This window comes from Lutjanus erythropterus, chromosome 11 (assembly GCF_056507025.1).
Source record: "Lutjanus erythropterus isolate fLutEry1 chromosome 11, fLutEry1.hap2, whole genome shotgun sequence".
Taxonomy (NCBI): Eukaryota; Metazoa; Chordata; class Actinopteri; order Lutjaniformes; family Lutjanidae; genus Lutjanus; species Lutjanus erythropterus.
Window position 1 is genome coordinate 4,570,305 of NC_139327.1, and position 15,265 is coordinate 4,585,569.

A 15,265-nucleotide genomic window follows, 5' to 3' on the forward strand; every position below is an offset into this window, starting at 1 on the left:
TTATTTTCCAGAGTTCTTTTATACTGAGCTTCAGATTGTTTTTGCATAAACATGTTATGAGTTAGCATTTTCTGGGCTGTTTTTCTGTGGAAAAAATGCCACAAAGTGCTGCGTGTCAGAATTGAACCACAGGTGCTATAGAGGACTCACAGCCTCAGTACATGGGGCACATGCTCTACCAAATGAGCTGCCAGGCCTCCTGTGCAGGCAGTCTGTGTAGGGTCATGAAGTCAGAGGTAACCTGATGAGGAATGGAATTCTTTTGTTGGTTAGTTTGTTTTTGGTGTATTTTTTACATTGATGACCCAAATGTTTGTGTTTTTTCCCCTTTACTGTGAGCCAGGCTAATTTTTGTACAGTGGAGATTGCTCATAGTGATCACAGTTACAGTGCTCAATTGCTCATATGAATCAAAACTTTTGGGACAGATTCCTTCCTGGACAAATGCTGTTTAAATATTTTGTTTGTAGTAATCAAGTAGTCTACTTACAGTTTTTTATTTTGGATCATTTCATACATGTCAATAAATGGAGGAAAAAAGTTAAAACTACTCTTTTTTTTTTAACCTTACTCCCATGATATTTTGCCTCACAGTAACCTGTCTGTTTACAACTGCTATATGAGGCTGCTTTACTGTTTAGACATTGGCATAGCGACTAACAACATTAGCTTTAGCATAGCTAGTTCCAGAGTGCTAAAAGACGTGTTTTGGTTAAGGGCCCGGAATTGTTGTTTTTGTTACCCTAGAATGAGCCCTTTATATCTACAGAGTCCTCTTCCACGGAGGCCGTCATGTTGCACCACCATGTTTCTACAGTAGCCTAGAGTGGATGAACCAAACGCTGGCCATAAATAAGGCCTTTCACATTTTTTGTTTTTGTGGCCACCATAGGTTCTCCTACACACTTGGAGCAGGAGGGAGAGAAGAGACATTTGCAATCTGCAAGCTCACTGTGAGATGTCACTAAGTCTTACAGACTGGTCCTTTAATGTCCACTTACACAATAGCCATCATAAGAGAAATGGCGACTTAAATCACTCTCATAGTGTGCTCCATCAAGCAGGGGAGCCATCTACTGGATTGGGGAAACAGAACAATAGAAAACAAATTGCTAGTGCACAGTGCACAAATTTTCATATGCAAAAAATTAAAGCACTAAAATTAATCTGAATGTAAGCATGCCACAATGACAGCACTCCAGGACTTTTGAATGAAAGCATGCTTATATTCTCATGTCAGACTTAAGATTACTAAAATAACATGGTTCCAGTGCTTGCAGTTCCAGAAATAAAAGTATTGCCTTGCTCTGGATGTGAGTGAATTATTAGTGCAAACTGAATATGTTTTGGAGAAGTCTGTTAGTCATCAAGCTCCACCCATCTGTATTTGCTTTCATTAAACTACTCGAGAGTGTTTGCTTGTAGTAAAGTGCTGCTGTAAACCGAGGCAGATTCCCAGAGTGTAACGTGACCTGCCTCACTTTATCTGACTAGACCCTGTTCACACTTGTCTTTGTCCAGAGATAACATCTCATGTACACTGCTCCACAAACCACATTTCACATCTTTAATTTAAGATAACTTGACATGTTTTTGGCTTTATACCTGCATCCTACTCCTAACACATACACAGTCCCTTGAAAAATCTAATATTCAGAATATTATATGCTAGATATGACACCTACTTAATTTCCTTGTGTTCATGTTCTCTAAATGGTAACTAGTTTCCTTGTATTAACACATTTATAAATATCTTTTGTAACTTTAATTGGAAATACTGATGTTATCTGCCAAAACAACATTTTTTGGCAACACATCTAACTGTCTGACTGTCTGAACAACTAATTGCAACATGGCCTAGTGCAATTATCAAATTGCTTGAGGTGCAATATTTTGTCAAAGGAAAAAATGTGTGTCGAAATACCGCTTTAAATTAAATACTGTGCTGCTGACATGTCCTGGCCCACACATCATATTCTTCAGTTTAAGAAAGCATTGTTGTTTAGAACAGATCCTCACAGCAATCGCACCATAATCATTTTAATGTGTTTTTCAGTGAACATTTAAGTAAAACTTGTCATTCCCTCTAATGTCAAAATTGCAATATCAGTTTAAAGAATCACAATCAAATATTTTTTGAGAAATGTTCATCGTTACCCTGGTTAGACATGAATTCTAGCTGATATTTCAGCTGCCAGTTCCACCATTGGACTGTACAGAATCTGTACGTTTCGCTCAGCTGCAATATTTGGATCTAAGATTTTTTTCTTGCAGACCCCCGCGCCATCATTTTAGGGAGTAAAGGACAGAACAAGCTCATGTCAGGAGTGTGAGGAGTGTGGAGCAGGAGCTCTGTGTTGTGAGCTCTCCTCTGTTAGGTTCTGCTCCCTGCATTTCCTGCTGACTGACTGATATGGAGCTCTGCTGCCAGGGCTTAAATAGCAGCTGTAAGCGTCCAGCTGCTCCCTGCCACGCTCCACTTCTCCCCAGATGGCTCCGAGACGTTCCAGCAGCCCTCCGGAGGAGCGCTCATGAGGAAAGTGTTATGGAGTGGCTCTCTGAAACACCAGGGAGCATCCCTCACTGCACCACAGCCACCCTCCTCCTCCTCCAACCCCCGGGCCGAACGCCCAAATCAGGGGAGGGCTGCTTGTGCAGTCTCAGTTGCCAACTTACCAACGGGAGGCAGCACAGATGGTGGTGTCCGCAGCGTAGGCCAGCATGCAGCAGGGCCTTGGGGGGGAGGGGGGGCCTGGAGAGAGCACATGCCATGCCTGGCCTGGGATGCCACTGATATCCCTCAGGAGGAGCTCTCACTGGCCCTCAGCAGATGACCAGCAGAAGTCTGGCAAACTCTGCTCAGCTCAGAGATGGTGTGCTGAAATGTTTTCTTTACCCACATGGGCGTCTTTGATAAGTGGGTTGTTCCAGAGCACTGCCAACCCAAGAGAGAATGTGTTGGGTGAAAATGAGCGCTTTCAAAGTCATTGTAATTTTCCTTGAACACTCAGTGTTAATATATTATGCCAGCTGTAGTGCTCTAGGGCAGCAGTCTCTTACCTTGGCTGTGTGTGTTAAAGTGATGAATGGTCCATCAACTTCACACCACTGAAGCGAACCACAGGGTTCATTTCAACCATGACATTGCCCACAGAGATAATATCATGTTTAACATATCCTGCACTTACACTGTTCTGAAAATATACTTTGATGTACCCTGAGGAGATTTTGACCACTAGTGTCGCTGTAGAACTGTGATTGAATCAACCCAATCTCGCAACACAGAAACTCTTACCTCAACACCTGGTAAAAGTAAAAAGTGTTTGCCAGTACTAGAAAAAAAAAGTCGCAATTTTTCAGATTATATTTTTAAAAAGCTGTTTAGAAATTCTTTTAACATATTTTACACCTTTAAGGATATGCATAATCATCATCAAAAAATCTGCTTAATTCTCAGCCAAAATGTCTTCTACTTGCTTGTAATACAACAGGTTCATGATAGTTATGTCCAATAGTAAAAATCTGAATTTATGCCTGTTAGAACAGATCTCTGGGAATTTGTAGTTCTGCTACTTTATTTTGGCACAGAAGATCAATTTTTCGACCATTGCCACCACCACCTCTTCTTTTTTCTTCATCGTCTTTTTCTCTTTTTAGCTGCAGTCAGTAGCCCTATAGCTCGTTCTGTCAGTTGGTCGGTCTGAAAAATTTGTCCATCTTTTGGTGGCCACAGTTTTCACGTTTTCAGTTTTCAAGGAGGCTGAAATTTGAAAAGTAGGCATATTAATACAATAGGAGCGACCTATCACAAAATAGGATAACAGATTTTGTGGAGAGCTTGGTAAAGAGCCAAAGGACAGCTGATTAATGGTTAATGCCAATTTGCAAAAAGGGTGTGTGGCAGTGAGTGGCTTACAACAAAAAGGTGTTTAGTTTATTCACACAACATGACCAAACTTTGTAGAAAGACGCACACAGACCCAGATAGATAAGCAAAAAAATACACACACATACACCATTAGCCTATCAATTATTATGCTTAACTAAACTTTGAGAAACATGCCCTAAAGAGAGATGTGTCACAGTAACACTGATGAACAGCATGTGTCATGTGAATAGTAGCTGTAACATGAGTGAAATCTGTCAGCAGAGCTGTCATCATGTCACCTATGTGCAGTTATTTTAAGTTCAAGGAGAGAAAAGGCAAAACAGCTGAGTGCAAAATATTATTAAGAGCTTAGTTGTTTAGGGGAAGGGAAAAGGATGGTATCAGATTGGTATCTGTATTGGCAGATATTTAAAAGTTATATCAAGCCATTTAAGCTTGTACGTGGTCACAGCTCTTGTGAATTTGTTCTTGTTCTACCTTGTTTCTCTCTTCCTCAATATCTATTTACTCCCTTCGGCTGGAGAGAAGGAGAGTATGCTTCAGGGATGGATGCAGGACTGCTATTGCTCCCAGTGGGGGGGTGGGGGTCCTTGCTCTGCTGACCTCACTGTTATCCTTGTCGTGACAGGAAGCATACATCATAGTGGGGCCTCTAATGTGAAACACATTCCGCCACAACTTGATCAAAGCCAGGCTGCCTGGACAACAAAGTGCCCTGTAATGCCATATTTTGACCATATAATTGGAGAGTAATTATGGCTGACAAAACACTCCAGTGATTTTCTCTCCTTCTCTGCCTGCCTCCCTCTCTCCTTCCCTGTGTCTTTGGTCTGTAAGAAAACCCAGAGAGGGGTTGTCATAAACTATGTGGGATATTGTGTGCTGAGTTGGCTTGAAAGCTCTTGAGTGGAGCCGAGGGTAGGTCAGTTTTTATTGGAGCACGATCGCTTATTCAGAGACACTATAACAACACACAAGGGTAGCAGTAACCAGTGGCCTAGAAAAACACCGGTGCACCACATGACAGCTGACCCTCACTTACTGACAAGACATAAGTCTCTCAAAAAGCTGTATGCTTGGACTCTTTTGATTTTAGATGGATTGAGTCTTCTCTCTTGTCACTGATAGCACAATCTTAAATTATGGCGGTTAGCCGAGTTCTCCTTTTGTCTTGCTCCACAGCTCCCTAACCAGTAATTCACTAAGCATAGATGTTTGAGGAGCTGACCCTGAAAGCTCGGCTACAGAACCAAGTTTTTAAAAAGATGTGAACCTTGGCAAAGAATACTGTGTAGTCAGATATTTTTATGAGTGTTGGCAGTGTAGTGCACAAGGAATCATTTCCACTAAAGAATAAAAGAAGAACCTTTGACAAAGTCAGAGATGTGGATTTGATGCAGATGTTGGCATTTTGTTGTGTTCGCATTGCACTGGCTGTCCCAGAATGCTGGGCAAACATTTTTATCCATGGGCAGTCTTTCATTCTGAAGTCCACCCCCTGCTGGGCCAGTCAATATGAGCACAGAGCCTTGGGGCCTAAGCTCTGTGGTATTCTGCTGTACAGAAATCAAACAGAAAACACATGAAACACTGAAAAACATTACAGTTTGACAAAGGTCTGGAAACTCTGTTAGAGCATAACTCCAAAAATCAAAGTTCCACATCACCGCTCACAGTTTGACCTCATGTTTGCATACTGCTAATGGTTTCAAGGAGCAAAACAAGCCATCACAAGTTAAAACCCTCAACACTGCAGCCCTTTTATTCCACTAATCTTTGGCCAACTCGATTATCCTGCAGCAATCCTTCAGCCGAGCATGAGTTTAGCCACAATGCTATCTGTCATCCTGTGATAATGTGGTACGATGTGGACAGGCTGTTTACGACTGGAAAGCGACAGACAAAACCTGGAATTATTTTTCAAAAGAAGAATTGAGGAGCCTGCAAAAACATCAACAAGACTTTTTAAATTTGACATTTTATTTGTAGTTTTCTCAACAAAAGTGCAGATATGGAATGTGTTCTGAGCTGTGTGCTCTACCACAGACAGCCTCAGTCCCTCAACTCTGGCTTCAGTCCATACCTGTATGTCTTTGTCAGGAGGTTAAATCAGGCTTTGAGGGACAGAAAGAGGCTGGACTAGTTGGAGCTGTGACTGTACTGCTGGTATTGTGGGAGGTGGTAGATGTCATATGTCTGGTCTGTGGCTTTCAGCCTGCTATCGTGCTCTACCACTTAGCATGCTAATTAATCCCAACCAAAGGGCTGCGTCAGTCACCCCACGCTCCACCAGGGACGCTCCCACTGGGCTCATCCTGCTTTAATTGAGCACGTTTTTCAGAAGCCCGCTGTCCCTGGGATTACATTAGATCCCTCTAATTCACCCAGCCTGCCACCGGCGTGGGCAAAGTGAACGAGAGAGGGAGGGAGTGAGATGAGACGTAGAGCTGGGAAATGTATAAATAAACCAAACAAACAAACAAAAAAAAACAGACTGAGTGTTTATTAACACCCCTGGGATGAAAAAGGAGGTGAGTGCAGGAAATCATTAGCGCAGGAGAGTCAAACTAGGCTCGTTTGATCTCGCTGATGGAGGAGCAAATGTAATTTAGCGCGCTGTGAGTAATTTGTTTTAGCAGTTAGCATGGGTTCCTTTTAATTTCATTTTGCCTGGCATCAGTCTTTCAAATTAAATATTTTTATTTTGTACAAAGCGGATCTTTGTGAGCCTGGAGGCTCAAAGACCAGCCCTCAACAACAACTAATGTTTATTCATCTTCGCTTGTTTGCATGTGCGGTAGACAGAATCTTGACAGGAGTGTGCAGTGTCGGCTTTTATTTGAGTACTTTCTGTATAATGAGGCAACTCAGATGTACGCTGCGACAGCTAGCAAATCATAGTAGGAGAATAACAAAGTGTTTTTGTCACTGCAGCTCTAATTATTTGGAAGACGGAGCTGAAGCGGCTGCATCTGTTTTGGTGTCTCACCTTATGTCCTCGTTCTACTGAAAGTTGTTGACGGTGCAATCTGTTTATGAAATCAAGACACCATTTTCAAACCCACATAACTAAACAGTTCCCAGCTAATAACATCCAGCATTCACTAAGAATATAATATGTAAACTAAATAACCTGTCAGAGTAAGTATCAAACATTTCAAATTAACTGTAGGCCGTCGCCTGTCACATACTAGCTCACATAACTGATTTTCAGATATTATTTTCATGTTTAATTCAGTGAGGAGCAGTGAGGGATCGGCCCTGCATAAGAAAGCAAAAGGCGGAAGTTTATCTCTGCCTGTCAGGGTGTTGCCACTTAATTGCTGCTCCCACCCATGACACAGAGGAGGCCTTCCCCTGCATCAGGACCAGCTAGTCTCAGCTCAGATGAGTGGGGAAGAGAGAGGAGTCTTATCAGCAGAAGATGCCTGGGACATTGTTGCTCTGGAGCACCTTATCAGGCCTGTGTTCACACCATGCGCAGCCTGAGCACCTTCTCTTGCTGGCAGCAGAGACGTGAGATGCCCTCCTCTGGTAACGGAGAAGACGCAGAGGCACAAACAGGGTTGAACGTTGACGATGAGCTGTAATCTGTAGAAACGTGGGCAACCATTTTGGATTCATGGGAAGTATTTGCACAAATTCCTGGCGTGCTGATATCATATGCAAGGTTGAATGGCTTTTATTTTGAAGATGTATCAGATCTAGCTCCTGGAAAATTCCTTCATGCAGTGGTAAATCATAGTTTGCTGTGAAGAACATTTAGTATTTATTGGAAAATAGCAGAGAATTCCTGTCTAAGTGAAACTGCAATCATCAGGTATGTCAGCATCTTGTACAAGGTTTCAAACTTTTCCAAAGCGACACATTCCTAGCTGCCATTACAGACTGATAAACAACATGTGCTCTAATGTGAGGGAACTCTTGTGTATCTCAGCTGTGTCCCTGGCAGAGCCTGCAGGGGTTGTTAGCATTGACAGCACCGGTCTTTATGCATGAGACTTCCAGGCAGATTGTTGGCAGAGCTGGGCAGTTTCTCTCAGACGGGCGTCAGCTGGCTGCAAGCCTCACCGCCTTCTCCTCCTCCTCCACCTTGCTCTCCTTCCCATCATGGCAGACCCAGAGAAAGAGCTTTATGGAGCCCTATAATGATACGTGGTGAATGTGCAGCACTGGGGTGATTGTTAACGGCGGCAGCTGCGCAGATAGCCTGGATGATGGAAAATCAGTGGGACCTCATTTTGGTTTGCCAGTATGAATATTAATGGCTCGTTTCCAGGCCATGGCTAATGATGAGGAAAATTCCCTAATAAAAACTTGATGTGATGGGCAACGACCCGCGGGGTCACTGGAGACAGTCAAAGTTAATAGTGTGCCATCAGGTGTGAGGAGTTAAGTGATTAGAGGCACAGAACCTAATCCTGATGTTTTTCTCCCCCCTCAGCTATGAGTCAGTGTGGAGGGAGGCTGGGTGGGAGGGAGGGCTGGAAGTGGGAGGTGAGGGGAGCAGATGAGGTTTATATCTCTTGACAACAGTGAGTTGCAGCCTGTTGTTAAGCATACATCCATGTACGTGCAAGCCATGAATGTTACAAGTGATACCAGAGATGGCAGTGATTATTTTTTATGTAATTGCTCCATTGTGAGTAATATAATCACATTTCACAAGAGATTGGTGTGTTGCATTTAAGTTCTAATAGAAGATTATATAAACTAATGAACTAATATTAACTAATATTAAAAAGATGCTTTTTTTTGAGATGTTACTTGGAGGAATATAAACTTGTTTGTTCTATAACCCCCTTTGTTCATTTGAAGTAATTATATGCAAGATGTGTCCACCTGCCAAATTCATACTACAAACAGACTGGGGGCAGCTGGTCACCAGGAAGTTGGGGAGTTCACCCCTATCGTAAGAAACAAGGAAATGCACAGTCGCTCCCACAGGACATTCTTTCTTTCAACAAAAATCTGATTTATTTAACATATTAACACTGTCTGTGACATCATACAGTTAGCTACCTTTATCAGATATTGCTAAATAGCCAGCATGAACATTAACATAAAACTTCATCCCTTTACTTGCCAAGAGCTGTCTCCATTGGTGGAAAGCAACGCCAGTGTTAAGTTTTGTTTTGCTTCTATTTCTATCACTTCTGTCTTTGCTGCTGAGCATGAGTTCTCGCCCTCGAGGCATCGCTACATCATCATCCTCCCATATTGGTTTGAGGGCAGACCATACGTTACAGTGACTCATTATCACCTCTTGAGGTACAATGTCAATGCCAGGGAAAGCTGGTTAACATGCTAACTTTGGTACATATCTCACACTATATAGACTTCTTTGAAACTTCACATACAGTAGATAATCTTGTTTTTTAATGTTTGGAACTAAAATTCTTACATTCTTCTTACATTCTTCTCCTTAGCTATGTAGTTTGGCTTTACAGTACACTGAAAATTCTACTTCTTTAGGAGCATCCCACAAATAATCTGAAATAAATTGTTTGTGTCTGTGGCCAAATGCTATAATGAAGATGCCAAACAACATCATTGTTAATGTCTAGCATGTGGAGTACTTAAAATACACATCAATTGGGCTTATCCCAGGGGAGTCACCATAACCTCGCAAACAATGCAATTTGATGTATGTAATTATCTGAAAATCCTTCTATTAATCTTTGATTAATCCAGCATCTGCTCTGTGCCTCAGTCCCCTGTTGGCTTATGGAAACAGAGTACAGACTTGGGGTGAGGCAAGGTGTGTGTTTGTGGGTGTTTGTGTATGCGCCCACACTGCAGCGGTGTCTTATGTTTTTTTCATTTCTATCAGATAACCAGCGAACGCTTCCCACCCCCAGGCGCCTGTAGCCGGGAGAAACACGTTGAGAAGATTCTAGAAGGAGAGACACTGAACTTGGTGCTTGTGTAACAAATGGATTTTTAAGAAAAGCAAAGTGTTGCACCTCTCTGTTCCTTCCTTCCTACCCCAGTCCTTGTCAGGTGTGTGTGTGTATTGGGTGGGTGGATGGAACTGATCAACAGAGAGGTTTACCCTGCGGCAACATCTGTTTCTGCCAAGCATCACTTCAGTAGTGTGCTGCCACATCTCCGGTTGAGTTAAATGTCCTACCTTCCTCCACACTCACACAGAAAGCAACATACCCTAACACTGCTCGCCTTCAGAACATATCTTCTCATCCCAGGCATCCAGAAGCATGTTAATATGACTGTGTATCTGCATTTCAGACATTGCTCCTTGTCACTGCTCTGCTCACATCTCAACATGGAGTCACTTTGACATTGCATAACCTTTTATAATGTAAATCATTAGAGATTTAGCAAATCAGGAATTGTTAATAAAAGAGTCAGGTTTAGAACATTCTCTTAAGTATTCTGTCAGTAAGTTTGGGCACAGTCCAGTGAAATAAAACATAAAAAGAATGTACTCCAGAGTATTGAAACCAGAGGTCACAGACTATAAAGTTCTTATTATTTTATGGAAGGCTTAATTTTTCTCCCCCATCATCCCTCCTTTAACTCCACTGTCCCAGTGACTGGAATCCAGAGTTTGCGGTCAAATTGAATATCTTCTGGATAAAGTTTTACATTTGAAGGGAAATTGCATTCAGATGTTGGCCTGCTGCATTTGGCCAGTGGTGCACATGTGGATCAGACCTGGTTATATTAGTCCAGACAGAAGTCTGGTCCTCCCCTGACGAAACATTCTTGGCTGCTGAAAGAGGCGTTTGCCTTATGTGACTATATAGACTGTCTCAAACACTCAAGTTGTGCTGTTTTCTTTTCCTCGTGATTTTTTTGAGGTCTTTTCTTTCCTACCATACTTTTATATGACAGTTCGACATCAAGCAGATGCTGTGGAAATTATATGTTGGATGTCATCGCCACAGAACCCTGCTTATTTTAATGATCTGTCCCAGTCAGGCATGTCATGTTGAATTTCCTTCCACTCGCTGAACTTTTAGGTGTATTTACTAAACTGTCTTTTATGGATACCTTTTTATGAAAAGTGTGTCTGCTTGGCTTAGTTCTAAAGTAAAGTAATCCCAGAGTTTATTTGAGGTTCAGTCCAGTGTGAAGTCACTTGCACACAGTTTTTGTGTGTTTGGCACTATTTTTAAGGTTTATTATGAGTGTGAATCAGTCTGTTGTATAGCTGCGACTAAGGAAAAGGGGCTATTAAACAGAAGGTCTGTCCATGGCAGATCATCATTAATATCATAAGTCACAGCAGGTGACAAAGCTGCATGAAGCCAGCGGTTGAGCATAGCGATCATGTTGGTGTGTCTAGTGTAGTTCATCAAACTGGACCACATCTGCATCGCCACTCATCAAAATGTATCGACCATACTCATATTCTAACTTAAGATTAGTGGCAGTTTTTCTGAAAAAGTCTACATTAGATCAATTCAAGTCAGTTCTCTTTTTTAATTTCTGTGTTATAAGAAACTAATTTGTGAGCGTATTGTGACGGGGCCTGCTGCTCCAGCTTTGTGTGCCAAAGCAGGTGCTGTGTAGCAAACCCTGAGCTCATCAGTCTCCTCCTGCCCGGCTCTATTTGTTGTTCCTCAATTCACAGTGGCGGGACTGGCAGACTGTGTAATGTGTGGGTGAGAAAGAGAGAGGGATATGGGAGGTGTGAGTGGGGGATTTGAGAATAAGCATGGCACAGATCCCCATTTCACCATCCTGGTCTTCCTCTATTCCCCATGAATAATGTGGCACAGCCCCTACACAGCGGTAGGCCAGGCATGCCGCCATATCAAGCTGTGGTGGAGAGCGAGGCGTCCAGCTTGGCGAGTCTGGGCTCAGCCACATTCTAGCCCCACAAACCCCCCCACCCCCAAACCCATCCCCAACCTGCAGAGAGCAGCACTGGGCTCCAAGATGGCAATCAAGGCTTGATTTGCCAACACATTTCCAATGATTAAAATGTAATTAGCACAAGCGAGCACCTCCTCCCCAGCTAATTTCCACGCACGCTGTGACAGGCAGGCGGTCGGCGGCACCCAGGCCCCAGCAGCAGATGGAGGAGGATGCAGCGGAAGGGGAGAAAACCATTTTGCCATGTGACTGTTTGCATCAGAAAACCATCAGGACGCGCAGCTATATCAGGAAGGAGCTGTTAGGAGGAGGGAATGAGGAGCCCTTGACGACAGCACATCAAATTGGCACTGTCAGAGCTGACCCTGGCAATGGCTGCCATCCTTCATGCTGTCTTTCCAGCTCCCAGGCATGCAGGCAGCTTGGCTCCTTCCCTGGGCTTTAACCCCTTCAGCCATCCTGCAGGACAACCTGGCTCAGGCTGATAAACAGACACCATCTTCTGTGCAACGGGGCGCTTTAATGAAGCCCATATCAACCATAATTAATTCTAAGGTCGTGGATAGCAACCAGCATAACCTGAGGCTAATGTCACTCATGGGGGCGACAATACGCATCCATTACAGATCCAGACTTAAGAAGATGCCATTTAAGAAAATATTAGAATAGAGACAACTTGTAACACTGGTGAATCGAAAATGATAATAAGCCTGTTAAACACAGTGTGTTTGCCTTTAGAAATATCGTTTACGCATGTCATTTTTTTCTTGATTGACTTAACATCTGTTAGTATTTGTGGACCAGTGGATTTCCAGAAGGTTATGTTGGAAAAAGGGGAACATGGCATACTTGCTTTGCACGCATCCTTGTGTGATGTGGTTGCCTCTTTAGTACAGACATTTTTCTGTGGGTAGCTCTGGCAGGAGACTTTGGTGAGCCCTGCTGCTACGGACGATAGCATAGCTGCATCGTTTAGCATTCAGCCCATGGCTCCTTATGCTCCCTTTGTATTGGGCCAGTATTGCTCTCAGCTGGAGAGGATTTAGGACAAGAATAATTTACTCCTTATTTCAGACCAATGTAAACAAAAGGCTTGATGCTTGGACGGAGTGTAGGGAAATTTGTAAGAGCACTCAGCCAAAAGAGAGGCCCGGGTGAGAGCAGAGGGGCAATCAGAAGTGCTCCGGATACAGGCCAACATCAACAGCTCTTAGAGCTGAAGCTAATGTTTGACATTCCTGTGTTACTTAAACTTAACACTGGGGTCTAGCTGTACAGTATAATGCTGGTCCTGTGTAAATAGCAGTGGGCCTGGGTAGAGTATCACTTTTCTCTGTCAGCCCCCTCCCAGGGCTAATGGTTTCCTTATTGTACATGACTGTTGCTTTAAATAAGACCCGTTTCCTACCTCAGCCTGTCAGAGAACTAGCTCCACTCATCTCAATAGGACCATTGTTGTGTTTTTTCTTTCTTCAGTATAATATATTCATTTTTTCCAGCCACTTTAAACCTCTGACATATGTCTTTTCATTAGACACGGCCTCCCAGGATTGGTGTGAAGTGTTTTTGACATAACAGTTAACCATAGCTTTGCAGATTTATTCACATTCACCCGTCAGTAGCAATAACAGAGTTTTTGAGCTCATGCTTACCTCCTAAAACAATACCATACCTCAGTTATTAAGGATGAGGTCGACCAATCATTCATGACGTTTCCAACTACCGAGTGCAAAGCTTAGCGTGTCTAGCTTTCCATCTCTGTTTCTAATGTAAGAGTCAGGGCGTAGAAATACACAGAGTGAAAAATTCCAGATATACAGGGATTCTTCTCCCCGCCTCAGGTTGCTTTATGCATGAGGCAACGCATTAGTTCACTATGATCACTTATCAGTGAGTGACAGATTTGACTTGTTTGTATGCCTGAGATGTGTTTTTTATCTTTTAGCAGCATTATTATTTGTTACTTTTTGCTCTGTACTTGAGCAGCGGGTTCGAGGGAGCTTTGGCGTCTGCACTGTAAGGACGATCAAATTGCCTGCCCTTGCCTGTCAGGCCTGATCTCAGGATTTTTTACTTTGCTCATTATAAAGGTATTTCCATTTTATTACGTTTTCCCTTTTTTCCACCCTTTGTCGCTCTGGGAAATTTGCATACCTCTATTCCTAGGGAAAAAAAATAATGACAGCAATTTCTTTTCTTTTCTCTCCCCCACTAGCCGTGTGAGTGCTTCGTTTAGTGGCACCTGCAAAAGCGACAGGCGCGGGGATGAGAAGTGAAAGAGAGCAGTTGATTAAATCATCATCAAGTCGCAGCACAGAAAGTCAATTCTGCTTGCCGTCTACAATGATATCCTTTTATCTTAAAGTAATGAGCTATGGCACTTTTGCATCGGGTAATACGATGAGTTCCATTAGCATGTTCCATTTGCTTCACAAGCAAGGGCAAGTCATTCCAGCCGGCTTCTATCTTGGCAATCAAAGCAATTGGCTGCACAGCCAGGGAACAGGGGGAAGGAGGGAGAGCAAGAAAAGGGAACATGAGAAAGAAGGGCTAGTAGTGTTTTTTTATGGATCACAACACAGTGGAAAAACTAAAATGATGTCCATTATTTTAACCCCGTGCATGCCTGTGTTCCCGGTTGTGTAGTGTGCACAGGCAGAGGAGCAGCTAATGAGTGCTCGGTCACATTACTGTTGTCACATTCTGAGAGGCCTGATTCCATGGAAGCAGTTGAGATGGCTAATACTGCTCACCACATCTTGTCTGCTGCTGTATTAGTCAGGCCTGTGTGGGAGGCCGCAAGAGAGTGCGATACATGGCCGACACGCCTATTTATTCTCAAGCTAGAATAGATGCACACGGTGTGCAGCTTTTTGTATTACACAGACATTCACTTGTAATCAGAATGTGCACTCGTCTTGCATTACCCTTATTTATTCTTCCAGCTGACAGTCTATAGGGCTGCTGGCTCTCTGCACACTGTATTAAAATGGGGGGTGGGATGTTGTGGGTGGCGGAGAAACAGAGTGAGAGAGAAATGGAGAGCTGGGAAACGTCTGAGGAGTGTTTGCCCAGTGCGTTTATTGCCTCTGCATAATTTATGAGCTGCTGGAGCTGACCATCATGGCAGTGTGCCGCGGGCGGCCCCTGGGGCCGTGTGGGACAGGCCTGTAAATTGGATGCTATGCTCCTGCTGAGCTCGCAAGGCCCCTTTTTACCGTCCAGCCTCAGAAAGCGACCGGCTACGAGCCCAGCCAGCTACCTTTGAGCTCTGCAGGGCCCCGGATCAGCAAAAAACAAGAGATGGAAGCAAAAAAAAAGGGAGGAGAGAGAAAAAAACGGCAGGGCTTTCTGCCGCTCACTCCCTGTGCTGTCAATCATTTCACCCCCTTCCTTCACTCCCTCCCTACTTTAATCGACACCCACCAACCCCTCCCCGCCTACACACACACTCACTGTGCCAACCCCTGCCCATATTCCCCCCCAGTGCCTTCTTCATTACCGACTCCAGTGCTTCTCTGCACCTCAGCC

General features: G+C 43.5%; 1 protein-coding gene across 12 annotated transcripts in view; it reads left to right on the plus strand.

Annotated features, from left to right (window-relative positions):
- Positions 1 to 15,265, plus strand: part of auts2a (activator of transcription and developmental regulator AUTS2 a) — a 373,611-nt gene that overhangs the window by 234,131 nt on the left and 124,215 nt on the right. The window lies entirely within an intron of this gene.